The sequence below is a fragment of the Heptranchias perlo genome, chromosome 20 (genome assembly GCF_035084215.1).
Source record: "Heptranchias perlo isolate sHepPer1 chromosome 20, sHepPer1.hap1, whole genome shotgun sequence".
Lineage (NCBI taxonomy): Eukaryota > Metazoa > Chordata > Chondrichthyes > Hexanchiformes > Hexanchidae > Heptranchias > Heptranchias perlo.
In genome coordinates, this window is record NC_090344.1 from 11,217,422 (window position 1) to 11,238,173 (window position 20,752).

The 20,752-nt window shown below is 45.5% G+C and overlaps 4 non-coding genes across 4 annotated transcripts; all 4 read right to left on the minus strand.

Moving 5' to 3' along the window:
* Nucleotides 1–2,275: 2,275 nt before the first annotated feature.
* Nucleotides 2,276–2,348, minus strand: trnav-aac (transfer RNA valine (anticodon AAC)). Its single transcript has one exon. It is a non-coding gene; the product is annotated as a tRNA-Val (tRNA).
* A 5,645-nt stretch (nucleotides 2,349–7,993) lies between these two features.
* trnat-agu (transfer RNA threonine (anticodon AGU)) lies at nucleotides 7,994–8,067 on the minus strand. Its single transcript has one exon. It is a non-coding gene; the product is annotated as a tRNA-Thr (tRNA).
* An 8,965-nt stretch (nucleotides 8,068–17,032) lies between these two features.
* trnas-gcu (transfer RNA serine (anticodon GCU)) lies at nucleotides 17,033–17,114 on the minus strand. Its single transcript has one exon. It is a non-coding gene; the product is annotated as a tRNA-Ser (tRNA).
* Nucleotides 17,115–20,541: 3,427 nt separating this feature from the next.
* trnat-ugu (transfer RNA threonine (anticodon UGU)) lies at nucleotides 20,542–20,615 on the minus strand. The gene has a single exon. It is a non-coding gene; the product is annotated as a tRNA-Thr (tRNA).
* Between the last annotated feature and the right edge of the window lie 137 nt (nucleotides 20,616–20,752).

Below are 20,752 nucleotides of genomic sequence, written 5' to 3' on the forward strand. Positions count from 1 at the left end.
AGTATGGGAGACCGGTCCCTTTCCCGTTTCGGGAAATAACTTTAACAAAATTGTTTACTGTATTAATTTCGCAATACTCATTAAACTCTGAAAAAAGACGAATAGTTGTTCAAATCGCCATTAATCAACTAATAACTTTCTGTTGTAGGCTGACGGAAATGCCACCTTTCTTTTTATTCATTCATTCACCAGCCATAATATAGAAAGTTCAGAGTGGAATTTAGGGGAGTCTTTCACGAGGGGGCATAGATTTATGGTGAGAGGGGAGAGATACAAATGGTCCAGAGGGGCAATTTTTTTCTCTCAAAGTGTGGTGAGTGTATGGAACTAGCTGCCAGAGGCAGGAGGAGATGCGGGTACAATTTTGTCTTTTAAAAAGCATTTGGACAGTTCCATGGGTAAGATGGGTACAGAGGGATATGGGCCAAGTGCAGGCAACTGGGACTAGCTTAGTTGTATAAACAGGGCGACATTGACATGTTGGGCCGAAGGGCCTGTTTCCATGTTGTAAACTTCTATGATTCTAAACTTCTATGAATTGAAAGGGGAAATAAGAGGTGCAAAGTGAGGGCATGAGAATAGACTGGCGGCCAACATAAAAGGCAATCCCAAAGTCTTCCACACGCATGTAAACATTAAACGGGTCGGAAGAACCAGACTGTGATTCGGGACCATAAAAGAGATCGACTCATGGAGGCTCAGGGGATGGCCCAAAAATGTTTCTGCTCGGATCTGAATTGGGGACCTGTCGCCTATTAAGCGAACGTGATAACCACTACACGACAGAAACTCTGCAGCACACGGTGTACCAGGAAACTCTCAGAAGATCGCTGCCGTCTGCAAATGCTCTCAGTGTGGGAGACGGGTCCCTTTCCCGTTCAGGGGATTAACTTCCACAAAATAGTTTACTGTATTATTTTCGCAATACTCATTAAACTCTAAAAAAAGACGAATAGTTGTTCAAATCGCAATTAATCAACTGATAACTTTCTGTTTCAGGCTGACCGAAATCCTAACTTTTTATTTATTCATTCACCAGGCAGAATATTGAAAGTTGAGAGGGAAACTTGAAGGGGAAATATGAGGGGCAAAGAGAGGTTTTGAGAATAGACTGGCGGCCAACATAAAAGGGAATCCAAAAGTCTTCCACAGACATGTAAACATTAAACGGGTCGTGAGAACCCGACTCTGATTGGGGACCATAAAGGAGATCGACTCATGGAGGCAGCCCAAAAACGTTTTAACCCGGTTTTGAACTGACGGCTTTACGCATGTTAAGCAAACGTGATAACCACTACACTACAAAACTCTGTAACACGGATTGTTGTAGGAAACTCTCAGAAGATAGCTGCCGTCTGCAAATGCTCTCAGTGTGGGAGATGGGTCCCTTTCCCGTTCAGGGGATTAACTTCCACAAAATAGTTTACTGTATTAATTTCGCAATACTCATTGAACTCTGAAAAAAGACGAATAGTTGTTCAAATCGCCATTAATCAACTGATAACTTTCTGTTTCAGGCTGACCGAAATCCTAACTTTTTATTTATTCATTCACCAGGCAGAATATTGAAAGTTGAGAGGGGAACTTGAAGGGGAAATATGAGGGGCAAAGAGAGGTTTTGAGAATAGACTGGCGGCCAACATAAAAGGGAATCCAAAAGTCTTCCACAGACATGTAAACATTAAACGGGTCGTGAGAACCCGACTCTGATTCGGGACCATAAAGGAGATCGACTCATGGAGGCAGCCCAAAAACGTGTTAACCCTTTTTTGAACTGACGGCTTTACGCATGTTAAGCAAACGTGATAACCACTACACTACAAAACTCTGTAACACGGATTGTTGTAGGAAACTCTCAGAAGATAGCTGCCGTCTGCAAATGCTCTCAGTGTGGGAGATGGGTCCCTTTCCCGTTCAGGGAATTAACTTCTCCAAAATAGTTTGCTGTATTAATTTCGCAATACTGATTAAACTCTGAAAAAAGACGAATAGTTGTTCAAAGCGCCATTGTTCCACTAATAACTTTCTGTTTCAGGCTGACGGAAATCTTAACTTGTTTTTAATTCCAGGCAGAATATAGAAAGTTGAGAGGGGAACTGAAAGGGGAAATAAGAGGGGCATCGAGTGGGTATGAGAATAGACTGGCGGCCAACATAAAAGGCAATCCAAAAGTCTTCCACAGGCATGTCAACATTAAAAGGTTCGTGAGAACCCGACTCGAATTCGGGACCAGAAAGGAGATCGACTCATGGAGGCAGAGGGGGTGGCCCAAAAATGTTTCTGCCCGGTTTCGAAGCGAGGACTTTGCGCGTGTTAGGCGAACGTGATAACCACTACACTACAGAAACTCTGCCGCACACGTTGCTGTCGGAAACCCTCAGAAGATCGCTGCCGTCTGCAAATGCTCTCAGTGTGGGAGACGGGTCCTTTTCCCGATCAGGGAATTAACTTCTCCAAAATAGTTCACTGTATTAATTTCGCAATGCTCATTAAATTATGAAAAAAGACGAATAGTTGTTCAAAGCGCCATTAATGAACGAATAACTTTCTGTTTCAGGCTGACGGGAATCCTAACTTGTTTTTTGATTCATTCACCAGGCAGAATATAGAAAGTTCAGAGGGGAACTGAAAGGGGAAATAAGTGGGGCAAAGAGAATACTTTGCATATGTCTTTACCAAGGGTAAAGATGCTGCCAGAGTCTCAGCATAGGAAGATATAGTTGAGATACTGAATGGGTTAAACATTGATAAAGAACGGGTACTTGAAAGGCCAGCTGCACTTGAAGTCGATCAGTCACCCGATCCGGATGGGATGCATCCTCGGTTGCTGAGGGAAGTAAGAGGGGAAATTGTGGAGGTACTGGCCATAATCTTCCAAACATCCAAAGATACGGGGGTGGTGCAGAGGACTGGAGAATTGCAAATGTTACACCCTTCTTCAAAAAAGAGTGCAAGGGTGAACCCAGCAACAAGAGGCCAGTCAGGTAATGTCAGTGGTGGGGAAACGTTTCGAAACGATAATCTGGGACAGAATTAACAGTCACTTGGACGAGTGTGGATTGATTAGGAAAAGCCAGCACGTCTTTGTTAAAGGCCAATCGTGTTCAACTGACCTGATGGAATATTTTGATGAGTTAACATAGAGGGTAGATGAAAGCAATGCAGTTGATGCAGTGTATATGGACTTTCAAAAGGCGTTTGATAAAGTGCCGCACTTCAGACTTATCAGTAAGCTTGTGGCCCATGGATTAAAGGGGGCAGTAGAAACATGGATACAGAATTAGCTCAGGGACAGGAAACAGACAGTAGTGGAGAGCGGATGTTTTGTGGAATGGAGGGAGTTGTACAGTGGTGTTCCCCAGGGGTCAATGCTGGGACCATTGCTTTTCTTGATATATATCAATGATTTGGACTTGCGTGTGCAGGGCACAACTTCAAAATTTGCAGATGACACAAAATTTGGAAGGGTAGTAAACAGTGTGGAGGAGAGTAATAATCTGCAAGAGGTTATAGACAGGCTGGTGGCATAGCGGACAAGTGGCAGATTAAATTTAACGCAGAAAAATGCGTACTGATCCATTTCGTGTCGGAAGAACGAGTAGAGGCAATATAAACTAGAGGGCATAACTCTAAAAGAGGTACAGGAACAGATAGATATGGGGGTTTATGTGCACAGCTGGTTGAAGGTGGCAGAGCAGGTTGAGAAAGCCATTAAAAAGCATCTGGGATCCTGGGCTTTATAAATGGAGGCATCGAGTACAAAAGTATGGAAGACATTATGAAACTTAATAAAACACTGGTTCGGCCACAACCGGAGTATTGTGTCCAGTTCTGGGCACCGCACTTTAGTAAAGATGTGAAGGCCTTAGAGAGGGTGCAGAAGAGATTTACTAAAATTATTAAAGGGATGACCTACTTTAGTTACGTGGATAGACTGGAGAAGCTGGGATTGTTCTCCTTGGAACAGAGACGGTTGCGAGGAGAATTTATAGAGGTATTCAAGATCATGATGGGTCCAGACAGAATAGATGGGGAGAAACTTTTCCCATTGGCTGAAGTGTCAAGAACCAGCGGATATCGATTTCAGGTGATTGGCAAAAGAGCCAAAGGTGACATGAGGAAAAACTTTTTCAAACAGCGAATGGTTCAAACCTGGAATGCACTGCCCGAGGGGGTGGTGGAGGCAGGTTCAACCTCGGGCTTCAAAAGGGAACTGGATAATTACTTCAAAGGAAAATAATTTCCGGGCGACGGCGATCGGATGGGAAAGTGGGACCAGCTGGATTGCTGTTGCATTGAGACGAAGGGTCTCCTTCCTTGCTGCAACCTTTCTCCGAAATCTATGATTTCATGGGATGGAGGTGTCGCTGACAATGCCAGCATTTATTGCCCATCCTTAATTGCCCTTGAGAAGGTGGTGGTGAGCCACCTTCCTGAACCGCTGAAGTCCGTGTGCTGAAGGTTCTCCAACAGTGCTGTTTGATAGGGAGTTCCAGGATTGCGACCAAGTGATGATGAAGGAACGGCGATATATTTCCAAGTGAGGATGATGTGTGACTTGGAGGGGAATGTTCAGGTTGTGTTGTTCCCATGTGCCTGCTGCTCTTGTCCTTCGACGTGGTAGAGGTCGCGGGTTTGGGTGGTGCTGTCGAAGAAGCCTTATCGAATAGCACTGCTACATTGCATCTTATAGATGGTACACACTGCAGCCACGGTGCGCTGGTCGTGGAGGGAGTGAATGTTTAAGGTAGTGAATGGAGTGCCATTCAAGCGGGCTGCTTTGTCCTGGATGGTGTCGAGCTTCTTGAGTGTTGTTGGAGCTGCACTCATCCAGGCAAGTGGAGAGTATTCCATCACACTCCTGACTTGCGCCTTGTAGATGGTGAATGGCGGGAGAGAGCGAGACCAGATCGGGGATAAAAACAGTGCGGAGAGAGCGGGAGTTCAGTCGGTGAGCGGCGGGAGAGAGCGAGACCAGAGCGGGGATAAAAACAGCGCGGAGAGAGCGGGAGTTCAGTCGGTGAGCGGCGGGAGAGAGCGAGACCAGAGCGGGGATATAAACAGCGCGGAGAGAGCGAGAGTTCAGTCGGTGAGCGGCGGGAGAGAGCGAGACCAGAGCGGGGATAAAAACAGCGCGGAGAGAGCGAGAGTTCAGTCGGTGAGCGGCGGGAGAGAGCGAGACCAGAGCGGGGATATAAACAGCGCGGAGAGAGCGAGAGTCCAGTCGGTGAGGGGCGGCAAAGAGCGAGACCAGAGCGGGGATAAAAACAGCGCGGAGAGAGCGAGAGTCCAGTCGGTGAGCGGCGGCAAAGAGCGAGACCAGAGCCGGGATAAAAACAGTGCGGAGAGAGCGAGAGTTCAGTCGGTGAGCGGCGGGAGAGATCGAGACCAGAGCGGGGATAAAAACAGTGCGGAGAGAGCGAGAGTCCAGTCGGTGAGCGGCGGGAGAGATCGAGACCAGAGCGGGGATAAAAACAGTGCGGAGAGAGCGAGAGTCCAGTCGGTGAGCGGCGGGAGAGAGCGAGACCAGAGCGGGGATATAAACAGCGCGGAGAGAGTGAGACCAGAGCGGGGATATAAACAGCGCGGAGAGAGTGAGACCAGAGCGGGGATATAAACAGTGCGGAGAGAGCGAGACCAGAGCGGAGATATAAACAGCGCGGAGAGAGTGAGACCAGAGCGGGGATATAAACAGCGCGGAGAGAGTGAGACCAGAGCGGGGATATAAACAGCGCGGAGAGAGTGAGACCAGAGCGGGGATATAAACAGCGCGGAGAGAGTGAGACCAGAGCGGAGATATAAACAGCGCGGAGAGAGCGAGACCAGAGCGGGGATATAAACAGCGCGGAGAGAGCGAGACCAGAGCGGGGATATAAACAGTGCGGAGAGAGTGAGACCAGAGCGGAGATATAAACAGTGCGGAGAGAGTGAGACCAGAGCGGAGATATAAACAGCGCGGAGAGAGTGAGACCAGAGCGGGGATATAAACAGCGCGGAGAGAGTGAGACCAGAGCGGGGATATAAACAGCGCGGAGAGAGCGAGACCAGAGCGGGGATATAAACAGCGCGGAGAGAGCGAGACCAGAGCGGGGATATAAACAGCGCGGAGAGAGCGAGACCAGAGCGGGGATATAAACAGCGCGGAGAGAGCGAGACCAGAGCGGGGATATAAACAGCACGGAGAGAGCGAGACCAGAGCGGGGATACAAACAGCGCGGAGAGAGTGAGACCAGAGCGGGGATATAAACAGCGCGGAGAGAGCGAGACCAGAGCGGGGATATAAACAGCGCGGAGAGAGCGAGACCAGAGCGGGGATATAAACAGCGCGGAGAGAGCGAGACCAGAGCGGGGATATAAACAGTGCGGAGAGAGCGAGACCAGAGCGGGGATATAAACAGCGCGGAGAGAGCGAGACCAGAGCGGGGATATAAACAGCGCGGAGAGAGTGAGACCAGAGCGGAGATATAAACAGTGCGGAGAGAGTGAGACCAGAGCTTACTCTGAGAGCGAGACTCTGAGACCAGCGGCAGTTCGGGGTGACGTCACCAGTCAGAAAGTGACGCGGCACAGGGGAGGCAGCTGATTGGTGAGTAGGTTCAGGTGAGTATTTCCACCATTTTACTGTAAGTGAAGTAATAAGAAAGGGAAGATCTGCAGGTTTTATAGCAGATAGTGTTTTTTTTTCGTGAACCTAGGTCCCAAGTATAGTTAACATTTTCTAATTTCAACGTAATTTAAAAGGGGTAACTCAGCTAAGGCAAGTCATGGCAGCAGACCTCGCACCCGTGATATGCTCCTCCTGCAAGATGTGGGAAGTCATGGACACTACCAGTGTCCCTGCCGACCATGTGTGCGGGAAGTGTGTCCACCTGCAGCTACTGACCGATCGTATCTCGGAGCTGGAGCTGCGGGTGGACTCACTGTGGAGCATCCGCGATGCAGAGAAACTCGTGGATAGCACGTTTAGCGAGTTGGTCACACCGCAGGTAAAGGGTATACAGGCAGGAAGTGAATGAGTGACCACCAGGAAGAGTAAGAGGTGCAGGCAGGTAGTGCAGGGGTCCCCTGTGGCCATCCCCCTCTCAAACAGATATGCCACTTTGGATGCTGTTGTGGGGTATGACTTATCAGGGGAAGGCAGCAGCAGCCAACTTCCTGGCACCACGGGTAGCTCTGCTGCACAACCGCTTGCTTCCTGCTACTCAGCCAATTTTGGATTCAACTTGCCAATGTCCTTTGGATCCAATGGGCTTTTACATTTTTGACAAATCTGCCCTGTCGGACTTTGTCAAAAGCCTCGTTAAAATCCATGTTGACTACATCAATCGCGCTACCCTCATCGATCCTCCTTGATACCTCCTCAAATAATTCAATTCAAACGACCATCCCTCAACAAATCCACGCTGACTGTCCTTGATTAATCCGTGCCTTTCTAAATGACGATTCATACTTCAGCTCGAGTTCAGGCCGACTGGCCTGTATTTACTCGATCTATCCCTGTCTCCCTTTTTCAACAATGGTACAACGTTAGCAATCATCAAATCCTCCTGCACGACACCTTTTGCCAGGGTGGATTGGAAAATGATGGTCAGAGCCTCCGCTATTTCATTCCTTGCTTCTGTTAACATCCTGCGATATATTTCATCTGGGTCTGCAGATTCAGGTCGAGCGATTTGAGGACTTCTTTTTCCTCTTTGCAAACGTTTGTCCCGCAGGTCAAGATCACAAGTCTTGGTCCAAATTAGGATGTCTTCCGGCTTTGAACCTCAAATCGTGAATTATACCCCAATCCCAACGAGCCTAGAAACAAGAACGTGTCCTGAAATTAACGTGTTACAGACACATTCTCTGAGAGGTCTGTCTGTGGAATGAAAGGGCGTTTTTGAACAGTCATTCTGTTATCCGTTTCCTCCTGAAACCTGAACAAATCCGAACACCACATTGTTATTTTGTCGCTTTATTCCATAAATTAGGTAAAATAACGAGCTGCACAAGGCACTGCTGGGAGTTGAACCCAGGATCTCCTGTTTACTAGACAGATGCTTTAACCAACTAAGCCATAGCACCAATTGATGACATGGTGCCCCCACCTCCTCACTAATATCTATCAGCGACACTTCAATGTTGGGGGTTCAGGCCGTTTTGTCTCTGTCCATTTCGCTTGTCCGTTCACCTGTGCATCCCGACACTGACTGCATTGCTCGCTGAGTTTATCTTTGTGTATCCTTCAGTGCGTTGATACATGGATGATTATGTGTGATTGTATTTGTGACATTAAATAAATCAGGGCTTCAGACAATTCTCGCTCTGACATTGGAGAACTATTGAGCCGAACTTTACAGCGGAGTGTTGTTTATTGTGGTGCTGAAACTAAAAAAATCGTAAGAGGAGCAAAAAAGGAAAAGGAGACAAACTTATGAGGGGAAATGAGGACAACTCTCAAGGTTTTTACGAGTATATTAAGAGAAAGAAGGGAGGCTGAGAGTAATGTGGGCTGCTGAAAGACAGATGGAGGTGATATTGTAATTGAAAATCAGGAAATGGCAGATTTGCTAAATTTTTACTTTGCATCGGTCGTCACAGAAATGGATGAGGCTAACATACCAGAGACACGAGGAAAACTGTTAATAAATCAAGGGGATTCAGTACAAGTAAAATGATGGCAATGGAGAAAATGAGGAGGCGAAAGATAGACAAATCTCCAGGAGCTGATGGTTTCCACCCCAGGGGATGAAATGGAACAGGTGAGGAAATTGTACATACTTTAGTCATGATCGATCAAAACTCTCTTGATTTCGGAATTGATATTTAACGAAGCGCATCTTGATTGGAGGCTTCTGTTTGAGAAAGATCTCGAAGTGATAATTGAGAGACCGAAAATAAAGCTGTTTGGCAGGAGCGCTGATGCTGTCGGTTGTTCGCTGCTCTCGTGTTGCACAATTGTTAAGCGTGCGTTACTTATTTATAGCAGTATGGGCTCCAGAAATGACCAGGTTGTGAGTTCGAGCGTCTTCTAAAACAATCAAACCTTTTACTCCGAACATTTTGATCGGAGTTCAAGGTACAAATGGTATCTTCCATAACGCAACTTGTTAACAACCAGTCGTTTTTACAATACGCTCTTGTGGGACAAACGTATGGAGGTCAACAATCGACTTCTTAGTTTTCCCATGTGGGCATTTGGGTTCCTCTGGCCTACCGTCTTTCAATAGCAAGTGCCAGTTTACTTGTTCATAGGGGAGAGGGTGCTTTTAGCGGCAGCTCATATGGCAAAGTGTCACTGTGTCACGGGTGAAATTATTCAGTTTACAGATGTTAATCCGCTGAAAGGTCGAGAGGCCTTTTCCAGCTCCCGTGTGGGACAAGTTCAGCTTTTGAGCCTCTGGGTAAAGTGCTATTTTAATTGCTGCTAACGAATGACAAGACATTTGGCACAAACAAGAAGAATTGTAAACTCACGAGTTCACTGTCCATGTTTCTTACCTCATGTTCAACAGGAACAAGGATTCTCCTCAACACGTTGCTGAGAATTTTATCAAACGGACCTCACCCTCGTTCGACGACTGCAGGGATAATTCAGAGACCTCCCATGAATATGTCCGATGGGAGCTTATGTAGTATCGAGCCTGGGTCGCTCAGTCGGTGGAGTTTCAGACTTTTAAAGTGGACAGTGAGCTGAAGGTCCAGCGTTTAACTCCCTGTCCTGCAACACCAGCAGAGAAGGTTAAAGAAAGGTTGAGACGGTAGGAAAAGTAAAGGTGCAACCCAGCTGCTGCAGTCAATGTCTAAACATTAAGATCTCTTCGCTCTCACAGTAAAACAAATCACCAATTTGATTAAAGTATACTTATGGGAGAGTGTATGTTATCCATGCAAACAGTAAACGGGTAGTCAGAGGAGGGGTGAGGCCGATTCGGCACGATAAAGGAGATCTACTCATGGAGGCAGAGGGGATGGCCTTGGTACCAAATGAGTACTTTGCATCTGTCTTTACCAAGAAGACAGAGTCTCAGCAAAGGAAGTTATCGTTGAGATACTGGATGGTCTAAAAATTGATAAAGAAGAGGCACTTGAACGGCTGGCTGTACTTAAAGTAGATAAGCCACCCGGTCCGGATGGGATGCATGCTCGGTTGCTGAGGGAAGTTAGGGTGCAAATTGCGGAGGTACTGGCCATAATCCACCAACATCCTTAGATATGTGGGTGGTGCCAGAGGACTGGAGAATTGCAAAGGTTACACCCTTGTTCAAAAAAGGGTGTACGATTAAACCCAGCAACTATCGGTCAGTCAGTTTAACCTCAGTGGTGGGGAAACGTTTAGAAACGATAACCCAGGACAGAATTAACAGTCACTTGGACGAGGGTGGATTGATTAGGGAAAGGCAGCACGGATTTGTTAAAGGCAAATCGTGGTTAACTGACCTGTAAGAGTTTTTTGATGAGGTAACAGAGAGGATAGATGAGGGCAATTTAGTTGATGTGGTGTATAAGGACTTTCAAAAGGTGTTTGCTAAAGTGCCGCATGGTAGGCTTCTCATCAAGATTGCGGCCCATGGAATAAACTGGGCAGTAACAACATAAATGCAGAATTGACGAACAGCAGGAAACAGATTACTGGTGAACGGTTGTTTTTCGAGCTGGCGAGAGGTGTACAGTGGCGTTCCCCAGGGATCAGTGCTGGGACCACTGCTTTTCTTGATACATATTAATGACTTGGACTTGAGTGCACAGAGCACAATTTCAAAATTTGCAGATGAAACAAAACTTGGAAGAGTAGTAAACAATGATAAGGATAGTGATAGACTTCAAAGGATATTGACAGGCTGGTGGCATGGGCGGAGACGTGGCAGATGAAATTTAACGCAAAAAAAATGCGAAGTGATACATTTCGGTCGGAAAAACGAGGAGAGGCAAAATAAACTCCAGGGCACAAATGTAAAAGCGGTAGAGGAACAAAGAGGGGTTTATGTGTACAAATCGTTGAATGTGGCAGGGCAGGTTGAGAAAGCGGTTAAAAAGCATACGGGATCCTGGGCTTTAGAAATGGATGTATAGAATACAAAAGTACAAAATTATAGAAGTCAGGATGAAACTTTATAACACACTGGTTCGAACACAACTGAAATTTTGTGTGGGGTTCTGGACACCGCACTTCAGGAAAGATGTGAAGGCCTTCGAGGGGGTTCCGGAAAAAAATACTATAATAATTCCAGGGATGAGGGACTTTACTCACGTGGATAGACCGGAGAATCTGAGGTTGTTCTCCTTGGAACAGAGACGGTTTTGTAGAGATTTGATAGAGGTATTCAAAATCATGAAGGATCCAGGCATGGAAGATGGAGAGAAACTGTTCCCATTGGCGGAAGGGTCAAGAATCAGAGGACATAGATTTAAAGTGATTGGCAAAATAACCAAAGGTGACATGAGGAAAACTTTTTTACACAGCGAGAGGTTCGGATCTCGAATGCACTGCCCGAGGGTGTGATGGAGGCAGATTCAATCATGGCCTTCAAAGGGGAGCTGGACAAGTACTTGAATGGAAAAAAAAATGCAGGGCTTCGGGGAAAGGCGGGGGAGTGGTTCCAGCTGGATTGCTCTTGCAGAGATCTCGCACGGACTCGATGGCGCGAATGGCCTCTTTCCGTGCTATCAGCTTTCTATGATTCAATTCTATGTGTAGGTTGCAATGCAAAGGGAACAGAGCGTGCCATAAACCGACACGACTCTCAGTATCCTCACAAGCAATGTATTTTAAGAGCAACTAATTCTGAAACGTCTGACTTGATAACTCAAGTCGTGCACTCGAAAGCAATTTGGTAAAGAGAGACTAATATTGGTGAATGGAGATAGTTGGTGCACAACTTGATATTGCTGTCCACCCGAATAGAAAACGAGATTGAATGGATCGAAGTGGTCTGAAAGGATGGTCGATCGGCTGTGAGAAGCAACCAACTTTTCCACTGGCTGCACAACTAAAGTAACAGCGGATCGTTGGTCTCGGGGTATGATTCTCGCTTATGGAATTTCATTGAGTGATATGCGAGAGATCACGGACGAGCCCGCATGTGTTTCTACTTTTAGTGAAAAGTCACCAATTGTCTTCTCACATCTTTTCAGTTTTGCTGTTGGTGGAACTGAATTATATCCAGAGTATGTTTGAGCTCCAGTGGACTGAATGCCGAAGTTTCGTTGGCGCAACACACATGAAGCAAATAAAATGTCTCAAGATGATGAGGAGATTGAAACAGAATTTGGATTTTTCCCAATTCAGGCGGATATTAGATGACGGGATAGAAAGCCACATATCCAAGTTTGCCGATGACACCAAGATGGGCAGCATTGTAAGCAGTGCAGATGAAAGCATAAAATTACAGAGAGGCATTAATATAATAAATGAATGTGCAAAATTGTGGCAATTCGATATGAATTTCGTCAAGTGTGAGGTCATCCACTTTGGACCTGAAAGGATAAATCAGAGTACTTTCTAAATGGTGAAAAGCTCGAAACAGTGGAGGTCCAAAAAGACTTTGGGGTCCATGAACATACATCATTAAAATGTCATGGAAAGGTACAAAAAATAATCAAAAAGGTAAATGGAATGTTGGTCTTTATATCCAGAGGACTAGATTCAAGGGGATAAGCATTATGATACAGTTATACAAAGCTCTGGTTAGACCAGACCTGGAGTATTGCCTTCAGTTCTGGGCAACGCACCTTAGGAAGGATATATTGGCTATGAAGGGAGTGCAGCGTCGATTTACTGGAATGTTTCCTGGACTCCACAGTTTAAATTACGCGGAGAGATTACATCAACTCGGGTTTGCCTCGAATTCAGTCGATTAAGTGCTGATTTGATCGAACATTTCAAAATATTAAAGGGAACTGATGGGGTAAATAGAACAAAAACTATTTCCGCCCGTTAGCATGTCTGGGACTCGGGGAAGCAGCCTAAATATTAGTGTCAGGACTTTCAGGAGTGAAGTTGGGAAACACCTCTGCAAGCAAAGGGAGGTAGAAGTTTGGAACTCTCTTCCGCAAACTGCAGTTGATGCGAGCTCAATTGTTAATTTTAAAAATGAAATTGATAGATTTTTGTTAACCAAAGGCATTAAGGGACATGGGGCTAAGGCGATAATATGCAGTTAGGTTACATATCAACCAGGATCTCACTGAATTGCGCATTAGGCTCGAGGGGCGAAATAGTATACTTTTGTTCTTCAGTTCCTCATTGTTCCAGAATGATCCTGCATTGTATCGGGGATCGAACCAAGGTCTCCAGCGGAACAAGTAAGAATTTGACCCCAAGCACCATCAATGCGCGCGTTTGTAACAGCAGCATGTGTCCATTTGGAATCCGATCTGAATGAACATGCCGTTTACAGCTGCGGTGGCCGAGTGTTTAAAGCGTTGGACTCAAAATTCAATTGAGGTTTTCCTGCCCAGGTTTGAATTCTGCTCGCAGAGCTACTGTTTAAAGATCCCTTCAGTGCTGAAATAGATTAATTGGAGTTAATTGACCGCATTTATCTCTCTCCCAGAATGAGAGATTCTCCAGCGAGGCCGGTGCTTTTAACTTGTGTCCAATCTTCTCTTGCAAGATTTCAAGACCCAAGAAGGAATCTCTCCCAATCTGTAACATAAATTCTGCTAGTTTGCAAAACCTGACATTTATACTCCTTATTTTCTTTGCATGCATCTCTCCATCTCTCCATGTCTCCGTCTCTTGTCTCTCTGTATTGTCCACAATGGACTTCTCAGGCTTCCTTGAACGGCGATGGCTGATCTAACCTGCAAAAATAGCAGAGAAGGATAAAGAAAAAAAAGACTGAGGTAGTAGGAAAAGGAAGGGTGCAACCCAGCTGATAAATTCGTAGCTTATGTTTCCACATTCGTGGCTCTTCGTTCTCATGGTGAATGAAAGCAGCAATTTGAGTAAAGTGTACTTATGGTGAAGTGTAAACTATGACGATGCCGAGACAGACGACAATGTCGTTTCAGAGTAATTCATTCTGTAAAGTGTTACTTGATAATACAAGTCGTACATTCAAAACAAATTTGATAAAGAGAGACTAATATTGTTGATCTGAAATAATTAGTTTAGAACCTGATATTGCTCTACATCATATATCGTACAAGAAAGCGAGTTTGGATGGCCATGGTGTTCTGAAAGGATGGCGGATCGGCTGCGTGGCAGCGAACTTTTACAGTGGCTGCACGGCTCTGTTACCAGTTGGAATTTGGATCTGATTCTCGCTCAGGGAGTTTCACTGGTTCAAATCCCGGATGAGCCCCCTTGCGTCCCCATTTTTCGTCAAAAACCACCAATTGGCTTCTCGCATCTTTGAAGCAAGTGCAGAAGGCAGGTTTGACTTATCTCCAGCCGAGCATGTTTGAACACCAGAGGACAGAATGCAGAGGGTTTGTCCACGAAAGACACGTCGACGAAATGAAGATGATCTTTCAAGAAGTTGTACAGATTGAAGCCGGCACATGAATTTATCCCAATTCAGGCGATCTCATGGGTACAGATACAAAAGGTAAAGGAAGCTGCATTGGCCTGGAACCAAACCCCTGGTTTCCCGTCGCCAGGCGAGAGTTCTGCACTCAACCACCAATCCACACACGGCTGCAGGCTGCACGTGTAGCGTTGGATACAAGTCTGGAACATGCAGTCTGGCAGAGTTCCTGTGATTATCCTGCGCAGTCAACAACCGCGTGCTATCTGTGGGTGACCAAACGAGTGGGTCAAGCATGGTCTTGAAATTCACTGAGATTCGAAATCACTTCAAACCGCCACTGTAAAATGGTCAAATAAATAAGAGCTGTAGTTACCAGGCAGTGTTTACTTTTTTCAGAAATAATGTAAGATTCCAGCCCGATGTACACGTCTAAGATTTCACGGCATGCGAAGAATTTCCTTTAAGCTGCCACCTAAATTCTGCTCAATCACAGAATTGGAGATTTATACTATTTTTCTTTGCATGTATCTCTCTATCTCTGTCTGCGTTTCTTCACTTTCGTTGTTGATCCCTAATGGACTTATCAGGCTTCCTTCAACAGCCAGGTCTGCAAACCCGGGATGGGAAAAGGCTGTCGGTTCTTCGTCCAATTGTTGGATTTCGACGGGTTGAGTTTTGCTATTTTCCGTCTCCGTTTTCGGAAAATATAAACCGAGATGGGATTTCCCCTGCTCGGGTCCCGTCACCTGCGGATAATGGGAATGAACCCGATCTATCATCCGGTCCTAATATCTGTATTCTCATTGTTTAACAATAAAATTACGGGGTTACAGTTATTTTCAGGACACATTTTAGAAATTCAGACTTATTCGAAAACTAGAAGCACGTGGGATTAAAGGGCCGGTGGTAACGTGGGCAAGTAATAGGCTGGGGGATAGGAGGCAGAGAGTAGTGGTGAACGGATGTTTTTCTGACTGGGGAGAAATATGCAGTGGAATCCCCCAGGGGTCGGTATTAGGACTATTGCTTTTCTTGTTATATATAAATGTCTTGGATGTGAGAATAGGGAATACAATTTCGAAGATTGCGGATGATACAGAACTTGGCAACGTAGTAAATAGTGAGCATGATAATAGCAGACTTCAGGAGGACATGGACAGATTGGTGAAATGGGCGGTCACGTGACAGATTTAACGCCGATCAGTGTGAAGTGATGCACTTTTAGAAGAAGAACATGGAGAGGCAGTATAATCTAAATGGAACAATTTATGGGGGTTTCCAAGAGCAGAGGAACCTGGGGGTTCATATTCAGAAAACAGGGCAAGTTGATAAGGCGGTTAAGAAAGCAGATGGGATACTTCGCTTTGTAAATAGGGGCATTGAATACAAAAAATGGAAATCATACTAATCCTTACAAATCAGTGTTTAGGTCTCATCTGGAGTATATTGTACAGATCTGGGCACCACACTTTAGGATGAAGAGGGATTGAAGAGGATTCAGAGAACGTTGACCTGGATGATACCAGGGATGAGGGACTTCAGTTATATGGAGAGATTGGAGAAGCTGGGATTGTTCTCCTCACAGCAGAGATGGTTAACGGGAGACCTAACAGAGATATTCAAAATAATGAGGGGTTTTGAAAGAGCAAGTAGGGAGAAACTGTTTCCTCTGGCAAGTAGGTTGGTAACCAGAGATCATAGATTTAAAATAATTGGGAAAAGAACTAGAGGGGAATTGAGGAGAATTTTTTTCACACTGAGGGTTTGTTAAGATCTGGAACGCACTTCCTGAAAGGGTGGTGGAAGCCGATTCCATGGGATCATTTAAAAGGCAATTGGACATAATTGAAGAGGACTAATTTGCATGATTATTGGGAAAAATCTGGGGTGTGGGTCTAATTTGGACAGGTCTTCGAAAAAGCCGACACTGGCACGACGGCCGAATGGCCTCCTTCTGTGATGTAAGATTCTATGATCCTATGATTACCTTCTGAATCATTACAATTGAAGCTATTCAGTGTTGAGCAACGAAGAAAATTATAACCGTGATATTCTGCTTCTCCATTCCCTTATGAATATCGCAGATTATACTGTCCAGGCGGGGGTGGGTCTGAATGGGGGATAGAGTGCGGAGATTGGAATGGAAGCCCAGCAGAATGAACTTGGTCTCATCAGTTTTTGTTATTTTTCCGACCAGTTGCCCGAAGCAGGCGGTGAACCTTTTTCTCGAGAGAGGATCGTCATTTCAGTTCAGAAGGAAAAAGGTATCCAGAAAATCGCGTAAAACGCACACAGAATGATCCGGGACTTACAGCACATCCCTTTTAAACAGACACAGACACGAAATGATCCGGACATAAATCATAATTATGGGACGTAAGTTTCATTTACTCATTTTACAATGACACCAATGCGATCTCACAATCTCACAATCTCAACACCTTCCTGGAAGGAACTGTTGCTGATTTCAGCAAACAATGCAAAATCCTCCGTCTGCCGTTTCGAGAAGGATGGGACTTTCACCAGACCTTCTGGGTGGACTGAATGAGAGAAACAAAACTTAAACGCAATAACGACGAGGATGGGATTCGAACCCACGCGTGCAGAGCACAATGGATTAGCAGTCCATCGCCTTAACCTCTCGGCCACCTCGTCGCATGCAGAAATATGCGAAACCCCCTTTATTCAAAATTAAAATTCTGGCTATGTTGCCAATCTGAAATAAAAACTGTAAATGTGTGTATCCTCAGCAGGTCAGGCAGAATCTTTCGACATAGAAACAGAGTTAACGTTTCAGGTCCATGACCATCACATGAGTATTCCAACTCACTCAACTTGCGCCTTGTAAATGGTTGAACGGCTTTAGGGAGTTAGAAGATGAGTCACTTGGCGCAGAATATCCAGCCTCTGACCTGCTCTTGTCGCCACAATATTTATGTAGCTGGTCCAGTTATGTTTCTGGTTAATGGTGACCACTAGTATGTTGATGGTGGGGGATTCGGCGATGTTACTAACGAATCCCCACAGAAGAGATTTACTGTAATGATTCCAGGGATGAGGGGTATAAGTTTCATGAATAGATTGGAGAAGCTGGGGTTGTTCTGCTTGGAACAGAGACGGTTACGAGGAGATTTGATAGAGGTATTCAAAATCATGAAGGATCTAGACAGAGTGGATCGAGAGAAACTGTTCCTGTTGGCGGAAGGTTCAAGGACCAGAGAACATAGATTTAAGGTGTTTGGCAAAAGAACCAAAGGTGACATGAGGAAAAACTTTTCTACACAGCGAGTGTTTAGGATCTGGAACACACCGCCCGAGGGGGTGGTGGAGGCAGATTCACTCATGGTCTTCAATAAAGAACTGGATAAGTATTTGAAACGAAAGAGAATACAGGTCTGCAGGGAAAGGGTGGGGGAGTGGGTCTGTCTGGATTGCACTTGCAGAGAGCCGGCACGGATTCGATGTGCCGAATGGCCTCTTTTCGTGCTGTCACCTTTCTATGATTCTATTCTATTTGTCGGAGGCGATGCGAAGCGACCGGAGCGTGACGTAAATCGACCTGCTCATGTACATTCCCTGATAATAAATCCTTGTGTGATGCAAAGAAGAAATACATAATTATGGTGCATATCTTTTATATTATACTGACTATAAGAGGTACTCGGTTCACCAGGGCGCCATTGTGCACATTGATTGATACTTCACCGAGATCACCACTTACAGTCCGAACACCTCCGTCCAAGAAACAGTTGGGTGGCAATCCAGACTTAGCTGAATTGTGCAAACAGGTGCAAACCAGCAATGCGGAAAAGCACTTCTTGTCAAAGAAGGGTTTTTGGTGAGGCGGCCAAAATGGAAGGGTCTGCAAATTCTGGCAGCAGTGAGATTCGAACCCTCATAATTCAGAGATGGAAACCAGCATCTGAAACAGCGCAGTTATTCACGCACATTGTAAGCTATTGAGATCGGATGACAAAGCTCATCCAGCTGAAACGTTTCCTCTGGTTCTTTCTCCACAGGCGCTGCCTGACCTGCTCAGCGTTTTCAGCATTTTCTGTTTTCATTTTTATGATTTCACAATGGCTGTTTTCCTGAAAACACCCAATTTGACCCAAGGACGCAGCTCGCACTTTACTTTCCTCACGCGCTTAAAGTCTGCCGTTTCCGAACTAAATCTCCTCCGCGCCGGACATTCAAAGGACCTTTCGCTCACGGCAAACCTCTTGTAATCGACACTTTTTCACCATTCCCGCTCTTTTCATTTCTCCTCATTCCTTTTCAATCGAACATTTCCACAGAACTATTAAGATCAAGCGGAACATTTCCGACTTTCCTGCACCGCCCAGATTGCCAAAAATGCACATTTCAGCCGTCTTTCGCAGCTATGTGGCGCCGCCCGTCTCTCCCGCACATCAACTGTTCGGGGAAAAGCGCCAACGACCATGAAAACAAAACCCAGTTCTTCAGTTAACATCCCCCGTGTCACAAGATACCCCATGGAAATTTCACGGAAAAGTATGCGCTGTCCTTCCGAATGCCAGCCCTGCTTTCTTAGAGCTTGTCTCTGGAGCAGATCGAAATGTATCGACTGGTTTCAAGGCACAAATGAACATTGATGCGAACGGGACATGTGCCCCCGAGAAACAGCGGTCGATAGAGAGCAAACTTAAAGCCGGAAGAATGTGAAAGTGAATGTTAGATTCGGCAAGGCCGCAGGAAAGTCTCAATGAAATGGACCATGATTGTGGAAGGAAGGAAAAGCTGGAAGAAGCGGCAGGTCTGAATTGTGGATCATCCAGCAGAGACACATGGAGAACAAAAACAGGATAAAGACAAAGGTGCTGGGGCAGAAAGAAAAAGCACGAAACAAGAGGAATGAAAAGAGAGTGAAAGAAAGAATGGGAGAGAGGGAGGTGAAAGAAAGAAAGAGAGAAAGAAAGATAGAAGGGAGAGAGAAAATCAAGCGTGCAATACTCACCCCGCAAACGGGCGCTGCTCCCAATCGGCGACACTTCGCCCCACAGACCCTCATCCCATTCACACCATCCTTCAATACACTGTCAATGTTGTGCAGTGAAACAGAGAGTTTAAAGGCATAAAGACACACACACCATCCTAAAATACATTGTCAATGTTGTGCAGTGAAACAGAGAGTTTAAAGGCATAAAGACACACACACCATCCTAAAATACACTTTCAATACCTGTGCAGAGAGACAGAGAGTTTAAAGATATGGAGATACTTACATACTATCCTACAGTACACATTAAACATCCGTGCAGTGAGTCAGAGAGTTTACAGGTACAGAGACACTCACAGCGTCCCACAATACACTTTAAACCATGTGCAGTGAGACAGAGCGTTTAAAGATATAGAGAAATTCACCTTCTTTTTTCAAAAGTGGTACATCCCAGAAGCAAGAGAGAGCGTGGGTCAGTCTCCCTCTCCTGATCGAGCTGAGGCTTGTCAGTCAAGAGTCCTCTCCTCCGTGTATTGGCCGTGGAGGAAGTGCAGAGTAGATTTAATAGATTACCTTCAGCCTGACCGAGGTTAGGCTGACTGGCCTGTAATTACTTGATCTATCCTTTTCTCCCTGTTTATACAACAGTACAACTTCAGCAGTCCTCCAATCCTTCGGCACATCACCTGTAACCAGGGAGGATTGGAAAATGATGACCAGAGCCTCCGTTATTTCCTTCCTTGCTTCTGTTAACAGCCTGGGATATATTTCATCGGGGTCGGGAGATTCAGGTGGAGTGATCTGCGGACTTCATTTTCCTCTTTGCAAAGATTTTCACCGCAGGTCAAGATCACAAGTCTCGGTCCAAATTAGGACTACTTCCGGTTTTGAACCTCAAATCGTGAATTATACCCTGACCTCAACGAGCCCAAAAACGAGAACGTGTCTTTAAGTTAACCCGTTGCTGACACATTCTATGAGAGGTCTGACTGTACACTGAAAGGGCGTTTTGGAAGAGTCAATCTGATATCCGTTTCCTCCTCAAACCTGAACAAATACCAATTCCAAAGTGCCATTTTGTCGCTGAATTCCACTAATTAGGTAAAAATAATTAGTTATGCAAGGCACTGCTGGGAATTGAACCCAGGATCTCCTGTTTACAAGACAGATGCTTTAACCAACTAAGCCACAGCGCCCATTCGTGAGCGCTAAGCCCCACCTCCTCTCACTAATATCTATCAGCGATACGTCACGGTCTGTTTGGGGTTCAGACCGTTTCATCTTTGTCTGTTTGGTTTGTCCGTTCACCTGTGCATCCCGATGCTGCCGACAT